This window comes from Pan troglodytes, chromosome 18, assembly GCF_028858775.2.
Source record: "Pan troglodytes isolate AG18354 chromosome 18, NHGRI_mPanTro3-v2.0_pri, whole genome shotgun sequence".
Classification (NCBI taxonomy): Eukaryota; Metazoa; Chordata; class Mammalia; order Primates; family Hominidae; genus Pan; species Pan troglodytes.
The window spans coordinates 83,193,555-83,214,521 of NC_072416.2; the positions used below are offsets into that span (position 1 = coordinate 83,193,555).

The window sequence follows — 20,967 nt, forward strand, 5'->3', positions numbered from 1 at the left end:
CACCTCAATTTTAGGACTTGACCTCCAGAACTGTAAGATAATATATTATGGTTTTCTTTTCTTTCTTTTCTTTTTTTTTTTTTTTGAGACGAAGTATCGCTCTGTGGCCCAGGCTGGAGTGCAGTGGCGCAATTTCAGCTTACTGCAACCTCTGCCTCCCAGGTTCAAGCAATTCTCCTGCCTCCACCTCCTGAGTAGCTGGAATTACAGGTGTACCACCATGCCTGGCTAATTTTCGTATTTTTAGTAGAGACAGGGTTTCACCATGTTGGCCAGGCTGGTCTTGAACTCCTGACCTCAGGTGATCCACCCGCCTCGGCCTCCCAAAGTGCTGGGATTACAGGCATAAGCCACCACACCTGGCCAATTGTGTTGTTTTTAAGCCAGTAAGTTTGTGGTGATTTGTTACAAACAAAGGAAAAATAGGCATGGTAGTCAAACACACACAGAACTGGTGCTAATGCATATCACCTGCTATTTTGTATAGTTGTATTTTGGACTCATCCTCTATTCAAAGTATTTCTTTGTTTGTTTTTTGAGACAGGGTCTCCCTCTGTCACTCAGGCTGGAGTGCAGCAGCACAATCTTGGCTCACTGCAACCTTGACCTCCCAGGCTCAAGCAATCCTCTAACCTCAGGCTTCCAAGTAGCCAGGACTACAGGCATGCGCCACCATGCCCAGCTAATTTTTTTGTATTTTTGGTAGAGACAGGGTTTCACCATGTTGCCCATGCTGGTCTCAAACTCCTGAGCTCAGGTGATCTGCCTCGGCCTCCCAAAGTGCTGGGATTATAGGCATGAGCCATCACGCCCAACCTATTCAAAGTATTTTTTTTTGAGACAGAGTCTCGCTCTGTCGCCCAGGTTGGAATGCAATGGCAGGATCTCAGCTCACTGCAACCTCCACCTCCCGGGTTCAAGCAATTCTCCAGCCTCAGATTCCCAAGTAGCTGAGATTTCAGGCATGTGCCACCACGCTTGACTAATTTTTGTATTTTTAGTAGAGATGAGGTTTCACCATGATGGCCAGGCTGGTCTCAAACTCCTGACCTCAGATGATCCACCCGCCTTGGCTTCCCAAAGTGCTGAGATTACAGGCATGAGGCCCCACACTTGGTCTCAGAGTTTTTTTTTTTTTTTTGAGACAGAGTCTTGCTCTGTTGCCTAGGCTGGAGTGCAATGGCACGATCTCGGCTCACTGCAACCTCCGCCTCCCAGGTTCAAGTGATTCTCCTGCCTCAGCCTACCCAGTAGCCAGGATTATAGGCACGCGCCACCATGCCCAGCTAATGTTTTGTATCTTTAGTAGAGATGAGGTTTCACCATGTTGGCCAGGCTGGTCTTGAACTCCTGACCTTGTGATCTGCCCACCTTGCCCTCCCAAAGTGCTGGGATTAAAGGCGTGAGCCACGGTGCCCGGACAGAGTATTTTTTAATATTGATTTAGCCATCCAATGACTTTACTGCTTCTCCTACCTCCTTCCCGTGTCCTTTGTACAATGTCATGAGATATGTCAGCAGAGGCTCCATCCTGGATATCTGTAGCTTTTCCCTGCCTATCCAGAAACGACCCTCCTTGTTCTGGCCAGACCACCTCAGTTTCCTCAGAAGAGCCTCTGTTCCCTTGCTCTCCACTCAAGTAGTATGAGTGGGGCTGACCCCTACTCCTGTGCAGATCTGATCAATCCAGTTATTCCAACAACCTGGCCTCAGAGATTGGTTCCAGGGGATGAACACACAGGTGCATCAGTCCATTCAGAACAAATCCTGGGGCTTTTGCTCAAAGTATTGAAAGAGAAGATCCTTTTTTCCATGGGGGCTGCTAAGCTGAGACAATATAAGCCTAGAGCTCTTGGAGGACACTCTGTAAAAAGAACCTAATCTGAGGCCAGGCGTGGTGGCTCACGCCTGTAATCCCAGCACTTTGGGAGGCCGAGGTAGGTGGATCACTTGAGGCCAGCAGTTCGAGACCAGCCTGGCCAACATGGTGAAACCCCCATCTCTACTAAAAATACAAAAATTAGACAGGCGTGGCGGTGCGCACCTGCATTCCCAGCTACTTGGGAGGCTAAGGCGAGAGAATCGCTTGAATTTGGGAGGTGGAGGTTGCTGAGATTGCGTCACTGCACTCCGGCCTGGGTGACAGAGTGAGACGATTTAAAAAAAAAAAAAGAGCCTAATCTGAGACTGAAGCCAACTCAAAGGAGCAGTGAAGAGTGGGAGAGACCAAGTTCTGATGACATCACTTGTGCCCCTGGATCCTGCTGAGCCAACCCCAGAGCCTTTTATGTCTGCCAACATATTCCTTTTTTGGTGGGGGGGGCGACTAAGTCTCACTCCGTCGACAGGCTGGAGTGCAGTGGCGCGATCTCGGCTCACTGCAACCTCTGCCTCCCAGGTTCAAGCGATTCTCCTGCCTCAAGCCTCCCGAGTAGCTGGGACTACAGGCACCTGCCACCATGCCCACCTAATCTTTGTATTTTTAGTAGAGACCAGGTTCCACCATGTTGGCCAGGATGGTCTCAATCTCTTGACCTCATGATCCGCCCGCCTCGACCTCCCAAAGTGCTGGGATTACAGGCGTCGGCCACCGCGCCCAGCCCCCTCTCTTTTAAAAACCAGTTTGAATTGAGTTTCCATCACTAGTAACTGAAAGAATACTGGGAAATATACCTTCCAGGCCCAGATATATATTTCCACCATATTTCCTTGATTTACACATTTATACATTTCACATCAAGAAATAAGGTTAACCTAGTGTGACTTGGTCTTTGTCACTGTTGTTTCATCTTTGGAGAGGTCACAAATATTTTTTTGTTAAGTCATCTGTCCTGAAGATTTTCCAGGCCCAATGTCAAGTTCACTGATCTGTGGTTTGCAGAACTCACTTTCTTCCTCTTTTAAAAAATGGTCATGTCATCTGCCTCTCTCTAACCTTTTGACAAGGTCAGAAAACCTTCTACGAAGTCAGGAGAGGGTCTGCATGATATTCCCCTAAAACAGAATCTGACTCTAAATGAGTCACCTTTTTACAATTCTCCCAAACAGCTGGTAATGCAAGGGCAGGTCAGGATGGCACAAGTCGGTGCCTTGTGCTAGGTTCACTTGCTGACCCAGGGAAGGAGTTTATTCAGCCACAGCATCCATCCTCCTCCATTCCCATGAATTCTACAAGATGGCACTTGCATCCTGCTGGACTCACGGCAGAACCCTGCAGAGACCAAAAGCGCACCCACTCGCCTGTAGCAACCACGTAAAGGAATGAGGGGTATTGGACACAAACTGAATTCACACCAAGCTGGAGACACCCTGAGTTCCAGCTTCACATGCATGGTGGCCACACCCAGTTGGTCAAACAAATCTGGAGTGAACTAGAAGGAGCTATGGTGCTGAAGGCTCCATAACCCTCACGGCACTGCAGCTCCCAGCTTTTTTCTTCATGTGTTCCCTTAAACTTTCCCAAGAAGTCTACAGTTCAAGTCTACATCTTTCCAAGGACTGCCACTTCTGCTTGGGGTGTGGGACAGGTACTTGATCATCGATCCATATGTCATCTTTTCTCTTAAGTGATAGAACTTGTTTCTCCTGCATAACTCTCGTAATTTCAGAAAACCCACCGTTTTCTAAAATTGACATTCAGCCCTATTTCAGATATCACTGCATTTCTTTAGAGACAGGGCTTGATCATTTAAGGAGCTACCAGAAAGAGCATTATAGCACTGGAATATAGTTGTACAAATATCTTCAGAAAATTTGAGGTGTCAGTCAATACTCCAGAACCAGATTCTCCACTTTGCTAGGTGCTGCAGTCGAGTTTGACATAACCCCCAAATTACTAGGGAGGGGCTGTCAGTTTATGTTTCTATACTTCCTCTACAACTAAAAAGGCGTCCAAAGGCAGCACTTCTATTTTAAAAACTTTTTTTCTTTTAATTGAGGAGACACAGAAGAAACTGAATGGCCTGAACGTTGTGTTTACTGTATTTGCGGAAAAGATGCCGACTGGCCTAGAATTTATGGAGCAGCTGAGATGGAATCTACCAGTCTCAAAGATGCCCCGTTTAAAAAAGTAAATTGGCCTCTGATTGCTCTTCCATACCAAGTATCCAAGCCGGACATTTTTCTTTTTTAAATCTCTTTTGAAAAATTTTTATACCATTTATTTATTATTATTTTTAGCTCCTGCTCAAAGACTCGCTGGACTAATTTTAATGGTATGTTGGTTAATAACATGCCTTCGCCGTAACTAGGGGATAGGGCGGGTAACTGACACGCCTGTTTTAAAGGTAGGGAAACCCAGGGCTAGGAAACAACTAGAATCCGACGGTATTTCCTAGCTCCCTGATGGCGCTTCCCATGCCCCCAACTAAATCATGAAATAACCCACTCACCTGTTTGCACCGGGCCTGCCCCACCCACTCCTCCCAGAGTCCGAGAACACCCAGCCTCTAAGCAGAGCCAGCAAGGGGGCGCCGGGCGTCCCCGAGAGCGCTCTTACCGAGCGTGGGCAGACCTCGGGCCCCTCAGGCTCCGCCCTGTCACGTGACACCAAGCGCTGGCCGCCCCCCGCCCCCCGCTTGGGGAGGGCCGTCTCGCGCCTGCGCAGAAGGGGCTGGAGGCGGGCGCGTCCGGTTGACTGACAGCTCGCGCCGCGGCGCCGGGAAAGGACCCGGCTGCTCGCGGGCGGCGCAGTCGCCGCAGCAGCCGAGTCCGACGACGCCGGTTCGCTGTCCGGTCCGCCCGCGGTGAGAAGTGCGGTGGGGTGGCCTCAGGCCGGCCTGACAGGCTCATGAGGGGAAGGATGACCCGGAAGGGACTGCGGGGACCCGGGATGGGGGTCTGCGAGGGGTGACAGCTGGGAGCGCCGTGGGGCGAGGGGCGCGGGGAGGGAGGAGGGGTCCGCGGGGCGGGCGGGGGCGGGGCCTCGCGGGCCGAGGTCTCAGGCCGGGGTTCTCCGCGGGCTCCTCGCCTGCTGGGAGGCAAAGGGAATAGGGGAAGGTCGCCGGGAGCCCACGGGCGGAGGGGCAGTGCGGACGCCCGTGAATGAGTGCAACCCGGGCCGCTGCCTGGAGGAGGCGCCCCCAACCCCGGGGCAGATGGTGGCAGCAGGTGGCTTTGGGATGGAGCTGGTGTCCCAGTCTTGGGGGAAGAAGAAACCCCGGACTCCTGCAAGGGCATTCTGGGGAGAGGGTGCAAGGACCCCGGGGGAAAGACATTGGCGAGTCATGCGTGTGTGCGGGGTGTGAAGTTGCTGCCTCATCGCTCCCGGGGCTAGCAGGGTGGGGGTAAGAGAAAGGGGCTTCCTGGCCTGGGTGGCCACCCCTGTCCATTCTGCGTCTTCCCTCTGCTCTTGATGGGCCAGTGAGCAAAGGGGAGGATTGCAGGGAGGATAGCAATGGAAATGCGGTTTTAGCAGGTCAGTTTAGGACCGCTGGATCAGATAGAATTGAACCCGTTTAGAGGATCTTGGAAAGGACAGAATTGAGTGTTCTGGAGCTGGGTGCGTGCCCCCCACCCCCGCCCTTGTCCTGGGTTTGTGCTTCCCTGGGTTGCAGGTTGATTAGACTTGGGAAGATGAAAAGGGGAAGAGGAAAAAAAGACTTTACAGGGGCACTAGCCAGGTCCTCTTCCTCTCTAGGTAGGGGCCAGGCATGAGTCCCAGCCTCCAGATTGAGCAGGAACAGCCTCTGAGCTGGCACAGGTGAGGCGCCCCTGACGTGGAGGTAGTGGCTGTGGTGAGTCGGTGTTAGAGGCAGGCTGACAGCTGTCAGGACCGAGGCTGCTTTAGCCAGGCTGCGACTTGATGTTGATGTTTCAGATTCATTTCCTTAGAGGCAACCCCCTCCCTCAGCCTAAAAGCAGGGCAGAGAGATGCTTAACACCGAATCGTTCAAAGGAAAAAGGTTTGGGTAATATTGCATGTGAGCGTTCCTTCCTGTCTTCCCCCCATTTCTCCTGGGAAGCGTACGTTCTCCATTGTTCAGTGTCTCTCTTTGGCTGTCACTTGTTTTTATTTCCACTTTGTTCAGAAATCGGACTGCTTACGCCTTTGAAACACAGGACGAAAGGCTATTGAAATTGGCTCGCAATGAAAAAGTTGACTCATGAGATTTTTTTTCCATTAAAGAGATGAAGATGGCGTGGGACTCACATGTAGGCAGCGTTTGCGATCAGATCATCACTAGCCTCTCTGTGTTACATTCTGACGTTTCTGGCCCTGTTTGCCTTTTGTATGGGACGTGTCAGTTAGTGTGAAGGTTGGTTTGCATTATTTGAGATGTAACAGCCAAAGGCAATGAGAAGCCACTAGGTGACTGAGTAAATCACAAGCCTTAAATAATCTGCTGCCAAATCCCAGAAAGTGGTCGATTTCCATAGATATTGAATGTGGCTGTCTTTTCACGACAATAACTGCTTCTTCAAAGGTGAATTGCTTTATAGTAGCCCCAGCGGCTCTGAGGAGCATCTTTTAGGACAGTCCCCAGGAAGGGGTGGGATGAGTCATGCTGTGTGCTTCTCTCTCCTCCCACCTCCTCCCTCCTTTCTCTCATAAAGCAAAAGTAATCAGGTTAAAAGAAACACGAAAAGCAGCCTGGGGCAGTTTTTTAAAAAAAGTCCTGAGAAGTCAACCAGCAGCAGGAAAGACATGCAAAGGCAGGAGTAAAAACCCTATTGCCCGTAATAACCCTCACTTTAATACTTCCCAAGGGTTTTCCCATGCAGACTCTTGGCTGATCTTCATTATAAGCTTGGCAATCATGATGGGTTTGTTATCGTTCCCATGTCATAGATGAGGAAACTGAGGCTGAGTGACTTGCCCAGGGTCTCTTTGCTACTGGGGGCACAGTGAAGTGTTTAACCCAACCGTGTGACGCTGGATATAGCAGCCCTTACCGCTCTGTGGAATGGGAAGTGGGGCGGATCCGGGTGGATTGTGCCTCACACGAGGGGTCCCCAGAGGCTTGCAAAACATCCTTCTCTTCCACCACCTCCCCGGCTTACCGAGTCTGCCGCAGCACCCCTGCGCCCGCCCCAAGCTTGAGGTAGTCTGCATGGACTCAGATTTATTTAGACGTCCTTGAGAAATCCAGTAGGAAGTATGATTGCAAAGAGCGTCTTTTGCTTAAGTCTCTATGTTTCCAAATAGCCCAGGTGTCTTCAGCTGTGTGAGGCAAGAGAGCACGCAGTTCTCGGGCAGCCTGCTAGAATCGTTTTCCTTGTCCTCCACCCGAAAGAGAAATGCGGTGGTTGTGAAACCAAGGGAGCTGACCCAGTAACTTTGTTTATTCGAAACCGTTTTTTATATGTGGCATTGTATGCATTATGGTGACACTTAAGAAAAATAAGCCATAAGGCTGGGCGCGGTGGCTGTTGTTTTCCTGTAATCCCAGCACTTTGGGAGGCCGAGGCAGGTGGATCACCTGAGGTCAGGAGTTCGAGACCAGCTTGGGCAACATGGTAAAACCCCGTCTCTACTAAAAATACAAAAATTAGCTGGGCATGGTGGCGGGTACCTGTAATCCCAGCTACTCAGGAGGCTGAGGCAGAATCACTGGAACCCAGGAGGCAGAGGTTGCAGTGAGCCTAGATCGCGCCACTGCACTCCAGCCTGGGTGACAGAGAAAGACTCCATCTAAAAAAAAAAAAAAGACAAAAATAAAGGCATAGTGTTCTCATGAGGGAAGGACAAGTTTTAATCCCACTTTCTAAATCTGGGCATCATGGGGAGGAGTCCTAAAAAGGACTTCACGGGGAGGTTGGCCAGTAAATGTTTCGGCAAGTCAGTGGTATAAAACAATGGAAAGCCAAGGCAATCCCCAGCACACGAACAGAAGTGTAGGTCTGGAATGAAACAGGTGATAGTTGCAATCTACTCCATGCTTAGAACATTGTGTTCTTTTCTGGACGTCACATGTAATGAAGGGTGCAGAAAAAAATAAGCATATTAATTGGAAACCGCTACAGTGGTGAATGAATTAGATGTAAGCCTGGAGAAGCTTGGGAACTGTGATTTATTAAGCTCATTCTGTAGAGGCCCAAGGTTCCAAGAACTGAAGGACAAAAGTAATAGTTAGAAAGACTTGGCCTTGGCTGGGTGTGGTGGCTACGCTTGGAATACCAGCACTTTGTAGGGGCCAAGGTGGGCGGATCACTTGAGCCCAGGAGTTCAAGACCAGCCTGGGCAACATGGCAAAACCCCGTCTTTACCAAAAAATAAACAAAAATTAGCCAGGTGTGGTGGTGCAAACCTGTAATCCCAGCACTAGGGAGGCTGGGGTGGGAGGATCAGTTGAGCCCCAGAGGGGGAGGTTGCCATGAGCTAACAATGTACCACTGCACCCCGGACGTCAGTTTTAAGACCGTGATTGTGCGAGAGTGGTCGTTTAAAAACTCTTGAGTTAAATCGTGTCTGTCCCCAGCAGCTTCCCAGGACCTTGGTCAACTAGGGCAACTGCACAGGTGCTGACTGACCCTGCCTGTTTCTCCAGCTTCATCGACTGCTGCTGTCATTCACCACGGTCCTGCCTTCTTCCTGTGCCTTGCGTGTGCCAAAATGACTCTGCCTCAGGACCTTTGCCTGGGCTGTTCCTCCCCTTTCCATGGCCAGCTTCCTGTCATTCAGGTCACTGCTGCAATATCACATCCTTAGTGAGACCTTCCCTAATAGTCAAAATAATGTTCCTTTTTCCTCTGATCCCTGCCCACTCACTCTATCATATTACAGTGTTTTATTTTCTTCATAACAATATCAGAAATGACCTTGTTTAATGGAGAATGCTTTTACTAGAGACGGTCAAACCTAGCCTGGCTAGTGGACCACTGGGCAAGAGAATTCAGGCACTAGACAGACAGTAATGCCAGGTCACCTTTATTTCTCTTGGGAGTGCTCTCACAAAGAACCACGCACTGGGGCTTAAAGCAACCGAAATTTATTCTCACAGTTGTGGAGAACAGAAGTCCAAAATTAAGGTGTCGACAGGGCTGGTTCCTTCTTGGGGACTCAGAGGGAGACTCTGTGCCTCACTCCCAGCTTCTACTGGTGGCCGGTGATCCGTGATGTCCCCTCACTGGCAGCTGCGTCACCCCAGGGTCTGCCCCTGTGGCCACATGGCCTCCTTGTCCCTGCGTGTCTGTCTCCACTTCATGTCTCCTCCTGTGGGTATGCCTCTCTTCTCCTCTTAAAAGGGCACCAGTCGGATTGGACTTGGGGTCCACACTACTCCATTGTGACCTTCTGTTTTCTTGAGACAGAGTCTCTGTTGCCCAGGCCGTAGTGCAGGGCAAGATCTCAGCTCACTGCAACCACTGCCTCCCAAGTTAAAGCCATTCTTCTGCCTCAGCCTCCTGTGTAGCTGGGATTACAGGTGTGTGCCACCACGCCTGGCTAATTTTTGTATTTTTGGTAGACATGGGGTTTCGCCATGTTGGCTAGGCTGGTCTCAAGTTCCTGACCTCAAGTGATCCTCCTGCCTTGGCCTCTCAAGTGGTGGGATGACCTCCTCTTAACTAATTACATCCACAAAGACCCTTTTTTTTTGAGACAGAGTTTCAGTCTGTCGTCCAGGCTGGAGTGCGGTGGCACAATCTTGGCTTACTACAAGATCCGCCTCCTGGGTTCATGGCATCCTCCTGCCTCAGCCTCCCGAGTAGCTGGGACTACAAGTGCCTGCCACCACTCCCGGCTAATTTTTTGTATTTTTAGTAGAGACAGGGTTTCACCGTGTTAGCCAGGATGGTCTTAATCTCCTGACCTCATGATCCGCCCACCTGGGCCTCCCAAAGTGCTGGGATTACAGGCATAGAGACCGCGCGCGGCCCCACAGAGACCCTATTTTCAATTAAGTTCACAGATTCCCTGGGTTAGGACCTCAGCATATCTTTTGGGTCCAGGGGTTGCGGCGGGTGCGCCTGAATTCAATCCATAATGCCTTCCAGCATCAAGATGCAGTGATGTTTTAAAGGGATTGGCAGGAGGTGCTCAGTTATTTTTAGGGATAATGACAGGGATGTGGACGTTTTTACGAGAAGCATTCATGATCCTTATGATTTGCGAGACAAGTACTGACCATTGTGCTTCACCGTGAAGAGGTCGAGCAATCCAGCGACCTGCCCAAGGCCATGCGGCTCCTGACAGTGAATCTCCTCATTGCTAATTGCAGAGCCCACAACTTCTTTACCCCTCCCAGCAGGGACGCCACAGCAGCAGGGATGCCACAGCTGCTTCAGGTCAGGATGCAGGGTTTCTATGATGCACTCTGCAGGGGCCCAGAGAGATGATTCCCTTCTTTTGCGTTTTGCTGCACTGGTCCTTGTAGTGGAGGAACAGCTCATCGGCGTCCAGCAGTGAAATAAATGGCGCGGCTGAATACGATGCCCTGCCACTTAGGCAATGCTGCCCAGAGGCAGTGGCGTATGTAGAAGCCTCCTCCCGTGTGTAATTCGGAAGGGCTGTTCACCAAGGCCTCCAGAGCTCTGGACTTCTGCATCTCATATCTGACCAAGGATGAGCCCTCAGGGAGTTCACAGAGCAACTTTTCTCCCTTTGGGCTGGGGGTGGGGGCAGGGATGGGGGAGGGTAGAGCAGGACCGTTGCCAGCTGACTTATCTGGTGACTGGCACTGGCACCTGGAGATGCCTCAATTCCTGATTCTGTCACCCAGATACTCAATATGCCCGTCTTTATTTATTTTTGACTAAGTAATATGTGCAGATGGTACCAAATTCAAATGATACAGAAAGATGTCGTAGTTTGTCTCTCCCTGCCCCACCCCCCACTTCCCAGTTACCCTCCCCAGTGGCATTACTGCCTATTTCTTGTGTCTCCTTCCAGAGATCCAGTGTCCTTTTAATGTCCCCAATTACCATCATCCCCCTCACCCCGTGGGCCATGCTCGCCATCCCTCCCCTCAATCCTTCCTTCCTCCAACCTCGCCACAGCACATCTGTTGGGACAGATGACTTGTTTCCCATGTTAAGAGCTGATGAGGCCAGGCATGGTGGCTGATGCCTGTAATCCCAGCACTTTGGGAGGCGGAGGCAGGTGGATCACTGGAGGTCAGGAGTTCGAGACCAGCCTGGCCAACATGGTGAAAACCTCTCTCTTACTAAAAATACAAAAATTAGCCAGGCATGGTTGTGGGTGCCTCTAAGCCCAACTACTAAGGAGGCTGAGGCAGGAGAATTGCTTGAACCTGGGGGGTGGAGGCTGCAATGAGCTGAGATCACACCATTGAACTCCAGTCTGGGCGACAAGAGGGAAGCTCCATTTAAAAAAACAACGACAACAACAAAAAAGCTGATGACTGTACTCCTGCCAAGGAGTTTATCTGGGGAAGGAAGGTGCTTAGCAGAAATGAGTCTGTAGAGGTAAATGTGGGGCAAGAGTGTGGGGAAAGGGCTTTTATTTATGGGGTGGTTTTCGTAGTCTTGTGCCTTAGACTTCACTCGGTAGGGTTTGCCCTGTCCAGGGCAAGTACAGAGGACTCACCGGAAGGAAGGCAATGGGGGCAGTTTATCTTATGTGGCTGAGGTATAAAAATAGTGTGGTTGTTATTATGGCTCATATTTATAGGGTTTCCTCTGTCCACGCCCAGCTGTGTGCCCAGTGCCTTATGGGGCTGTCACTTTAGCCCTCACAAAAACAGTATAACGTAGCCAAAGTTACCATCCCCATTTCACAGATGAGAAAACTGAGGCATAGAGAGGCAGAGTAACATGGCTCCATCACACAGTGTGTAGGGGCAGCACCAGCACATGGGTCAGGGCAGCCCATCTCTGGACCTGGGTTCTTTGCCTCTCCCCTGTGCTGCCTCTCCCGACAAAGTGCAGGTCACCTTTGAGACCCCCTGTCACCGGAGACAAGTGCTCTGCAGGGCGCTGGGCCCCTAAGCCCCACCCCACACCTGTGCACCTACCTCTGCCCCCTTCCCCAGGCCGAGCCGTCAGGTACCCTGCTTCCTCTCAGCCCTCTGATTTCCACCTGGCTGTCAAAATCCCAGGCACCAGGACATCTTCCCAGAGCCCCCAGTTCTCCGAGCATGGCCATGGTGGTGCTGGGTCTGTCCCCCATCCCGTGGCAGGCACCTGTCTTTTGCCCCCTTCGCTGCCCGTTCCTCTCTGAGCAGGTCAGAAGCGGCTCTGCAAGTTCTGTGTTGTCCTGCTCGTTCTTCGGTTCCCCAGGCCTAGCCCAGTGCTCAGCATGGAGCAGGTGACGAAGAAACGCTGGTAGCACAGGCAGCTGGTGGTTTAGGAAGCCCTGGTCTCCACCTGGCTCCGTGGGGACCCTCCTCTCCCAGGCTGTAAAAGGAAGGCTTTAACCTCAAGTCTTTTAGCATCAGAATCTCTCTCACTTTGCTTACGCTGTTTGTTTTGTTTTTTGTTTGTTTGTTTGTTTTTAGAGATGAGATCTTGCTCAGTCGTCCAGGCTGGAGTGCAGTGGTGCAATCACCGCTCACTGCAGCCTTGACCTCCCGGGCTCCAGTGATCCTCCCACCTCAGCCTGCCAAGTAGCTGGGACTACAGGCATGTGCCACCATGCCCCACTAATTTATTTTTATTTTTTATTTCTAGTAGAAATGGGATCTTGGCTGGGCGCAGTGGCTCATGCCTGTAATGCCAGCACTTTGGGAGGCTGAGGCGGGCAGATCATGAGGTCAGGAGATCGAGACCATCCTGGCTAACACGGTGAAACCCCGTCTCTACTAAAAGAATACAAAAAAATTAGCCAGGCTTGGTGGCGGGTGTCCGTAGTCCAGCTACTTGGGAGGCTAGGCAGGAGAATGGCATGAACCTGGGAGGCAGAGCTTGCAGTGAGCCGAGATCGTGCCACTGCACTCCAGCCTGGGCAACAGAGCGAGACTCCGTCTCAAAAAAAAAAAAAAAAAAAAAAAAAGGAATGGGTTCTTACTATGTTGCCTGAGCTGGTCTTGCACTTCTGGGCTCAAGCAATCCTACCGCCTTGGCCTCCCAAAATGCTGGGATTACAGGCATGAACCACCACACCTGGCCTGCTTAGAGTGTTTAAACAGCCTTCTTTCCTCCTTCTTTGTTTGTTTCTTTAACAACTTATTGAGTATGTTTTAGATATCATAACATTTTTCCATTTCAATTGCACAATTCAGTGATTCTTAGTAACTTTACTGAGTGATGCAACCTTTATCATAATCTAATTTCAGAATGTTTCCATCACTCCATCAACGAAACCCCTTTCCCATTTGCAGTCTCTGCCCCTGCCTCCCAAACTGGCCTCTGACAACCACTAATCCAGTTTCTGACTCTGTGGATTCGCCTGCTCTGGACATTTCGTAAACCTGGAATTGTCCAGTATGTGGCCTTGTAACTAGATTCATTTTTAGTTCATTGCTATTGTAGCACATGTCCATCCTTTGTTCCTTTTTAGTGTAGATGTTTTTAGTGATTGTCTAGTACTGGGAAAGAGTGCTGGTGCCTTCTGGCCCTCTGCACTCGTCTCCATCTGCCCTCTTGCAGATGGAGCCTTTGATTGTGGGGTGGACGAGCAGGCAGTAGCCCTACTAGGTGTGCTTACGTGTTACGCCACAGACCTTACTTGACTGTCACAGTGTTCCCGTACTGTCCTTTCTGTTCCAGGATCCAGTCCAGGGGACGACATTGCATGTGGTCACACCAGCCCAGCACCCCCTGCCCGGGGACAGCTCCCGCCTTTCCTTATTTCACACACAGTTTGGTGGTCTCCATGTAACACGGGATCTTCATAGCTCCCCGAAGGAAAGCCATGCAGCGGCAGCGTGTGTCTGAGGCCCACCTTGCTCAATAGAGGAAGAACCTGACTTGAGAAAATCCTGCTTTCATTCTTGCAGGGTTTCTGGCCTTATTCCAGAAACTTTCTCCTGCCTCTAAATATCAGAAATGCATGGCCAGGACCCATAGCACTGTAGGAATAATTTCTAGCCAAGGCTGATGGGGATGGTAAATTAGAAGAAGGAAAGGAGAGAGGAGGGGATTATTTTTTTCTCTTCATGACTAAGTCCATGTAGGAAAGCATGCGCCTGGCAGACCATCTTCTTCAGTGACGTCCTTTTCTCTGCCAGGTATGTTTGGAGACATTTTCCTGGCCTTTACATGACAGCCAGGCGTGACTCACAAGCAGATGACTCAGAGGCAAAAGTGACCAATGAGCTAGGGGAAAATGAGAATCTGGGAACAGTGGAACAAATGGAAAATGCCAGAGTCAGTGCGTGTGGATGGCTGCTGTGACGCTGACTTCCTTGAGTCAGGGGATATCGGGTGAACCTAGGACGCTAGGATACAAAATGGGACCCTGAAAGGAGGGGTGGAAGCCTCATGAGGGAAGAGAACCACATTCTGAGTGAATAGTAAGTATCGAGAATGCAATAAAAGAATGAGATGAGACGAAAACAGTGTCCATATGTCAGTGTCAAACCTAAGACTGCCTCCCGTAATTTTTTAAAAACTTAATTTGCAGTGGTTAGAAGGAAATAGAAAACCCGTTAACAAAGTAAAACTAGTCTAATCCGCACTCTATTCAGTGAGAGGCAGATTATGTTGAACTTCATTATGCAGAACAACATCACTCCTAGAATCCCAAGGCCCAATTTGGATAATAAAAAACACTTTATGAGTCTGCTCTTGTGGAAGGAAGCGGTATTCTACATAATCAGAAATTTAATGGAAGTAGAATTAACAAAGTCATCTATGCTGTGGGAAAGAAGTAGCATCTCTCACGTCCTCTCTCCCTCCTCCAGGGAACCCTCCCAAGTGAGCTGGAGTGGCCAAGAGCAGAGGGGCCCCGTGAGGCTGCACGTCCTACCTGTGGTCCTGCATCTGTTCTTGCTAGCATGCCAGTCCACTCTCCACACAGTGGCCAGAGTGCAGCATCTTTCCAAAATCGAATTCAGGTCATGGCATTCCCTAGGTGTAAACCCTCTAGTTGCTCCTGGGATGTATTCCCAAGTCTGTAACTTGGCCTGCAAGTCCCTGCTTCCATGGGCTGGTCCCTCTAGCCCTCCCACCCTCAGCTCCTTCCACGCCACCTCTGTGCACCCCACTGGGCCACACTGTGTCGCCGTAGATAGAATGGCCCAGGTCCCTGCCCTTGAAGAGCATTGACTTTGCCTCTTCCCTGGGCTGGGCCCCACGGCCTCCGGATCATAGTGACCTCCCCGCTTTCTCAGGCTGAAGGTGCTCCTTGCTGCCAGCCGCCTTCCCTAACCCATCACAATCCAGCAGAAATGCAAGTCGCACCACGTGTATGATTTTAAATCTAGCAGCCACATTAAACAAGTAAGGGTATCTAGCAGTATAATTTATTTTTTAATTGGCCAGGTGCAGTGGCTCATGCCTGTAATCCCAGAAGTTTGGGAGGCTGAGGTGGGTGGATCACTTGAGGTCAGGAGTTCCAGACCGGTCTGACCAACACAGTGAAACTCTATCTCTACTAAAAAGACAAAAAGATAGCTGGGCGTGGTGGTGGGCACCTGTAATCCCAGCTACACGGGAGGCTGAGGCAGGAGAATCACTTGAACCTGGGAGGCGGAGGTTGCAGTGAGCCATGATTGTGCCACTGCACTCCAGCCTGGGCGACAGAGCCAGACTCAGCCTCAAAAAAAAAAAAAAAAGAATATCTTTGCTGTTAGATTCTATTTAACCCAATGTATCCAAAATATTATTATTTCTACATGTAATCTATATAAAAATTACTAATGAGGTAGCTACATTCTCTTTTCTGTCCAAAGTCTGAAGTCTGGTGTGGTCAGCAGGTCACAGCTTGAACGAGCCACATTCATGGGCTCAAGGGCCGCATGTGGCCAGCAGCTACCACAGTGGGTAGCACAGCTCTGACCTGTTAGTGACGTATTTTATTCATAGCACAGATGATGGCTATAGTATTTTTGTTTGCTTTTTTTGCTCTCTGACTAGGACATAAGCTCCCTGAGGGCCAGGCTTTTGTCTCTTTCACCCGGAGCAATGCCTGGTGCACTGTAGATGCTCAATAATACTTGTTGAGTGATTGAATGGACGGAGGCCAAACACAAACCCTCAATTCTCCTGCTGCTATAGAGGTCACGGAGTAGTCAGTGCCATTGGGATCCTATTTTAACCAGGCCCATTTAATGTCACAAGGTTCCTTGTAACCCAAAACACTGTTTTATGTAGGGACTTATGTATCATCAAAGGTCTGTATGATTACTCTTTTTAATTTTTTTGAGATAGGGTCTCACTCTGTTGCCCAGGCCGGAGTGCACTTGCACGATCAGGGCTCCCTGCAGCCTCAACCTCCTGGGATGAAGTGATCCTCCTGCGTCAACCTCCTGAGTAACTGGGACCATAGGCATGTGCCACCACACCCAGCTACTTTTATTTATTTTTTGTAGATATGGGGTTTCGCTGTGTTGCCCATACTGGTCTTGAATTCCTGGGCTCAAGTGATACTCCCACCTCAGCCTCCTGAGTAACTGGGACTACAGACTTGGGAATACTCCTGAGTAACTGGGACTACAGACATACGCCACCATGCCTGGCTAATTTTTGTATTTTTTGTAGCAATGGGGTTTCGCCACGTTGGCCAGGCTGGTCTTGAACTCCTGACCTCAAGTGATCCCCCTGCCTCAGCCTGCCAAAGTATTGGGATTACAGGTGTGAGCCACCACTGCTGGCATGATTACTCTTTATTGGGTTGGGTTTTTCCGGATGATGCTGATACCAAAGAAAGAAAGGTTTTCTTTTCTTTTCTTTTCTTTTGAGGTGGCTCTCACTCTGTCACCCAGGCTGGAGTGCAGTGGCGCCATCTTGGCTCCCTACACCCTCCGCCTCCCAGGTTCAAGCAATTCTCCTGCCTCGGCCTCCTGAGTAGGTGGGATTACAAGCATGTGCCACCACGCCTGGCTAATTTTGTATTTGTAGTAGAGACAGGGTTTCACCATGTTGGCCAGGCTAGTCTCGAACTCCTGACCTCAGGTGATCCGCCCGCCTCAGCCTCCCAAAGTGCTGGGATTACAGGCGTGAGCCACCGTGCCTGGCCAGAGAAGGGTTTTCAACAGGAAGCAAGTGCAGAGATTGAGATTCTTTGAAGCTGTTGCTTGGAGTTAATATAGATCAGGAATTTTCAGCTGGAGACATTTTCAGTTGTGACAACTCGGGGGTGCTTCTGGCATCTAGTGAGTGGAGGCCAGGAGTGCCCCAAGCATCTTATAGTGCAAGGACAGCCCCCACCACAAGGAATGACCCAGCCCAAATGTTAACAATGTCATTGTCAAGAAACCCCACTGTTGGCTGGGCGTGGTGGCTCACGCCTGTAATCCCAACTACTCGGGAGGCTGAGGTAGGAGGATCGCTTGAACCTGGGAGGTGGAGGTTGCAGTGAGCTGAGATCGCACCACAGCCGTCCAGCCTGGGTGACAGGATGAGAATCTGCCTCAAAAAAAAGAAACCCCACTGTCCATCATCGCAGGTACACGTTTGTTGCTGTCTCGGAATTACCTCTGGTAACGTTGGGAAAGTTTTTAGTTTCAGGAAACTTGAGAGGTTCCACGCAGGCCCCATCTTTTCATTCCCTTCTCTCTGTTCAGGTTAAACCCTCCCCAACCTATCATTGCTTTTCCTAAAAGCACAGACTAAATGGGAGCCGCCTGCAGCCAAAGCGTTTTGAGATGAAAGAAAATTGGCTCCACTTGTAAACCACAGATGAGAATTTTGCAGAGAAGCTATCTAGAGAAGCGTGTGCCTTGAGAACTGTGGATCAATACACTTAAAGCAGTCCTTGGAACCTATTTAGATACGCTTGAAGCAAAACAGCCGCAGAAACCTCTTTCTTTTCACTCACATGCAAGTAAACATCTGCCAACTCCACCATTTCCAGGCTCCTCAAAAATGCATTTGCATATTGCAAAGCAGGACTAGAGTGCAGAATGAGATGTATTTTAATTCTTGTTATATATTAAGGTCCACTAAATAAGAATTCAGCTCCTGTTTTATTATGGGTAGAAAAGTGGTTGATTATATATGTTTCAGTTTTAGGGTTTTGGGGAATACTTCCAAATAGAAACTGAAGTTGTGCTAGACTAGGCAGTATTTTTTTAATCCTTCCCAACTCTCCAACTAGGTCGGAATCAGTCTGAATTAGCCATGTGGGGGATAGCAAACCACCTCACGCCTGTCACTTCGCGCCAACTGTTTCCTCTGTCCAGAATATCTTCCGTTGTATGACTGGCAGGCTCAGGCTTCTACCAGATTTCACCCAAAGAACGCAGCCCTTGAAAACCGCCCCAGGGAGAGTGGAGTTCTGCTCCTGGGCTCCTACTGGCATCTGCCTCCTGGAGTCAGAGCATATGGCACGTGGCTGTCATCTTCTCTGTATGCGTCTCTCTGGATTGTGCTTGGGAAAGGAAGGGTCATGTCCTATTCATCTTTGTTTCGTAGGATTTATCACAGTTCCAGTGCTTGGTAGGGGCTTCAAGATGGTTGCCAAGTGAATGGCTTGAACTGGACAAAGTAACACCTTTTGTCTCGCTACTCGGGCGCTGCCTCCATCCGTAAGGAAAGGAGAAGTGGCAGAGACAGCAGCTGTCCTCTTCAGCCTCCGGTGGTGAAATTACCGGACTTGGCACTGAGCAGAGAGGTGACAAGCCACCCGGGGAAGGAGGGACCCTGGGTTCCCCTGTTTCTCCGTGTTACCCAGCTGGTGACACGGTGGGTGGAAAATGGGAGTTTTGGACCCATCTGAGGAAACCACCGCCTGACTTTGGGGATACAGCTTCACCTTGTCACTTCACTCTCTGGGCTTCAGTGTCCCGTTCTTGAAACGATTCCCGGGAATCCGAGCGTTTGCCCCTACGCTGCCCACTCCTGTCCCTTCCTTGTCTGTCTGCCAAGCCTCTACCCATTTGCCAGAAGCCTGAAGTCTCATGTAACCCTGACATCTTGGGGTTTTATTTGAGTAACACGAAGTCTAGAATTAATTAGTGCATAGCTGTTTTGTTCCCACTTGTTTGCAAACATCCTTTATTCTCTTATAATTATTGTAATAACATTCAACTCTTTTCTTTTGGCAGCGAGTAACTTTTGCGAAAGCCCAGCATTTATGGGTGAAAAGTGCTAAGCCCTCCTTGTTTGTCAGTCTCTACTAAAGTGGGAAATAGAGAAGTTCAGATGCTTTGGATGGGATATCAAATTGCTAATCACGTGCGGCCTGTGTGTCTTCCAAATGAGGAGACCTATAGGTTGAGTCTTTTCCCATGGCTGTTGGTAGAGGGAGTATTAATCCACCCCGGTGTACTGCAGCTATGTAAAGGGTCCTTATTCATCCCCCAAATGAGGAAATAGGGGGCAGGGTCCTTGTCCATACCCGCAATATTGTAAGGCTGTGGACTCCCCCTCTGCTTGGGTTTATCTAGACACTTCCATCTTTGCTCTGTAGCCTTAGGCAACTGTTTAACCCTTTTAAGCCTTAAAGTTTCTTCCTCCATAAAGTGGGGATAATAGTTTTAGCTCATATGTTACTGGAGAATGAAATCAGATAATTAATGCCTAGTGTGTAGGGAATATACAATAAAGGTGAGTTGTAGTTATTATATCATTATCAAAAAGTAGTAAATAATGGTAATGCTGGGCATTGTGGAAAAGAACAGTCCAGACCAGCATGGCTCCCTCTCAGCAGTGCCATGCACAGAGGCAGCAGCAGGCAGCAGTCGGCTTGGCCTTTCTGCAGGGCATTTGTGCTAGGCCTCGCCGTGGCACTCAGAGGCAGGCAGGCTTCTGAGATTCCCGGAGAGAGAGGAGCAGAGACTTTTGAGATGTCTGAAATTGCCATCCTTTTATTCAAATATAAGTTTTTAAGGACACAATTTTTAGAAAACTGTGATGGTACATAACTTCTATAATGCGTGGAATAAACATCTTTATTTTTAACAACTACGAGCTTTATAAACAAGTAGTAGGAAAGATAATTCTTTACGTTTGCTAATATGTCATAACAGGCACAAACCGAAATACAATTTTTGACTAGCAGTGTATAAAAATACTTTTTAAATAGTAATTTTGATAGGTACAGTAGCACTTGAAAAAACAGCTGTGTAGTTATTCCTTGTGAGAACCTACTAAAACAATTCAATTTACTGCCCCCAGCTACAACTGAAAGCACGAACCTGGAAAGCAAGTTCTCTTACCCGGGTACACACCACACATACCTGCGCACTGAAACAACCTCCAGCCTCCATCTGTGGTGCACACTGATGAGGCGTCCTTCTCAAACAGGGCATGAGATGACAGTATTTGGAGCCTATTGCTTCTTGGTTTTTTTTGTTTTTTGTTTTTTGTTTTGAGACAGAGTCTCGCTCCATCACCCAGGCTGGAGTGCAGTGGTGCCATCTAAGCTCACTGCAACCTCTGCCTCCTGGGTTCAAGCAATTCTCATGCCACAGCCTCTTGAGTAGCTGGGACTACAGGCGTGCGCCACCACACCTGACTAATTTTTCGTATTTTTAGCAGGGATGAGATTTCACCATGTTAGCCAGGTTGGTCTTGAACTCCTGACCTCAAGTGATCCACCCACCTCAGCCTCCCAAAGTGCTGGGATTACAGGTGTGAGCTACCATGCCTGGCCAGGAAATGATGTTTAATGGATTGAAATGCCTTACTTGAGTCCGGGCGCGGTGGCCCACGCCTGTAATCCCAGCACTTTGGGAGGCTGAAGCAGGCGGATCACCTGAGGTCGGGAGTTCGAGACCAGCCTGACCAACATGGAGAAACCCCGTCTCTACTAAAAATACAAAATTAGCCAGGCGAGGTGGCGCATGCCTGTAATCCCAGCTGCTCAGGAAGCTAAGGCAGGAGAATCTTGAACCTGGGAAGCGGAGGTTGTGGTGAGTGGAGATCGCGCCAGTGCACTCCAGCCTGGGCAACAAGAGCAAAACTCAGTCTCAAGAAAAAAAAAAGAGAAATGCCTTACTTGAACCTTCTTGCTTGTAGACT

General features: G+C 49.5%; 1 protein-coding gene across 8 annotated transcripts in view; it reads left to right on the top strand.

Annotated features, from left to right (window-relative positions):
* The first annotated feature begins 4,604 nt into the window (after positions 1-4,604).
* Positions 4,605-20,967, top strand: part of KIAA0513 — a 66,313-nt gene continuing 49,950 nt past the window's right edge. For 3 of the 8 annotated variants that reach the window (XM_063797898.1, XM_016930301.4, XM_054668540.2), the window contains exon 1: positions 4,643-4,745. The gene's annotated coding sequence lies outside the window, so the exon portion shown is untranslated. Of the gene's footprint in view, positions 4,746-4,819; positions 4,838-20,967 lie in introns of those variants that run through there. The other 5 variants (XM_016930302.4, XM_063797899.1, XM_009431342.5 and 2 more) reach the window with 4 other exon arrangements.